Raw genomic sequence first — 1737 nt, forward strand, 5'->3', positions numbered from 1 at the left:
AAAAAACGCAAGGGGGGAATGGAAAGTGGCCGTTTGTACAGGTGGCCGTCTTATAGAGGTGGCCATCAGGGTAGGTTTGACTGTATTTGCTTCCAATCAGCAATTTTGAATGAGGAAAGCAACAAAAAATTAATTTAAAAAGATGTTTCACTCAACTTGAGGTGCTCAACGAAATTTGTATGGGCACAGGCAGTGATGATTAAGAAGTAGATGACTCCCGCAATGAGCCTGGATTCCGATCAAGATCAAGTCTCCAGATCAAGAAGAAAGTGATGTAGATCTGGCAGAAGTTATCTCTTTGATCAAGAAGCCATTTCAGAGTATATCGATCTCTTATCTCTGATATGAATTGAGTCTGGACAAAAGCTTACTATGACATAATTGATTATAACACCTTAATGACCCAAACCAAATAATTTTTTTCAATGAGAATGTGTTATGACATTAATTTTTACCAAGCTGACAAAAGCCTTAATTATTTTGTTCTTCACAGCAGTTTTGAGAAAGAGGATTGTTTTGTCAGCATAACCATTTAAAAATAGAGTGATTCTGAAATCTGAATTCTAATTTATTCAAAATCTAGATCTAGATCTATATCAAGATAGAGTTTCACTTTAATTTTTTCATACCAGTAGATAGAATCTAGATCTCTAGATCTAGATCTAGAACTGATATTAAGGCTTTCGATTTAGCAAATTAAAACTGTTGGCACCAACAATAAAGAAAAAGTCATTTTGTCAGCTTATGATGGCAGATTAAGGAAACATACTTTAGACGAGTTGGTGAAATTCTAGGCTTATAACATAACTAGGGGCAGAGAAAACCATATTAGAGTAACACATATCAAAAAGTGGGCGGCAGCTCCAGTCCTGGGAAACTGAAAGTCGAAGGTTAGGCCACTCCCACACTCACTGTGCTAAAGACTCGCTCAAGTCAAAGCGTAAACGTTACAAAAGCGAAAACCTTCATTTTAGTGAGAAAATACTTCAAGGCGACGTAGGACACAACATGACGAACTACCTATTCAAATAGGGGATTGCTCAGAACTGTGGGAAACTTTCATATAACTCTGGACAGCCTTCGGCATCTCTTTCCTCACCCGATGTCAACAACGATCCGCCATTTATAAACTCCATTCGCGCGTGCGCACTTGGTTTGTTGCTAGGGCCTGAACTGACTGGCCCTGGGCAAAAAGTTTCCACCCGCTATTGAAACAATTACGTTGTACATCTACATCCACTATTCCATAAGATTATTATCGCCTAAAATAATCATGCGTTACAAGGTCAAGATATGAATTACATTTTGATGACACGCTTGCACTCTCGTTCTGTCTCCCACTCTCTGAATTTTCGTTGAGAACAAGCTCCTGCATGTTCGCTTTTCCCCTTCTTCCCCGCCCCTGTCTGTATTTTTTATATATCATTTAACACACACGCGCAAATACACACTAATAAGCACACAAATATCCACTCACACACACACACACACACACACACACACACAGACATACATACACTCTATCTCTCTGTCTGTCTCTATATCTCCCTCTGTGTCTTTCTTTTTCTGTGTGTCTGTCTCTGTTTGTCTCTGCCTCTCCCTCTCCCTCTCCCCCTTTCTCTGTCTCTCTGTCTCTCTGCCTCTCTATCTCTCTGTCTCTCTCTGTCTCTCTTTGTCTCTCTCTGTCTCTCTCTGTCTCTCTCTCCCTCCCTCCCTCTCTCTCTCTCTCTCTCTCTC

General features: G+C 40.2%; 1 protein-coding gene across 1 annotated transcript in view; it reads right to left on the reverse strand.

The window, feature by feature from the left end:
• The window catches only part of LOC101845435 (epithelial cell-transforming sequence 2 oncogene-like), a gene marked incomplete in the record, with an annotated part of 42919 nt that extends 41769 nt beyond the window's left edge, over positions 1 to 1150 (reverse strand). Inside the window, 1 exon segment of the mRNA XM_035968656.1 lies at positions 1021 to 1150.
• Positions 1151 to 1737: the final 587 nt, after the last annotated feature.

Source organism: Aplysia californica, unplaced genomic scaffold, assembly GCF_000002075.1.
Source record: "Aplysia californica isolate F4 #8 unplaced genomic scaffold, AplCal3.0 scaffold00004, whole genome shotgun sequence".
Classification (NCBI taxonomy): domain Eukaryota; kingdom Metazoa; phylum Mollusca; class Gastropoda; order Aplysiida; family Aplysiidae; genus Aplysia; species Aplysia californica.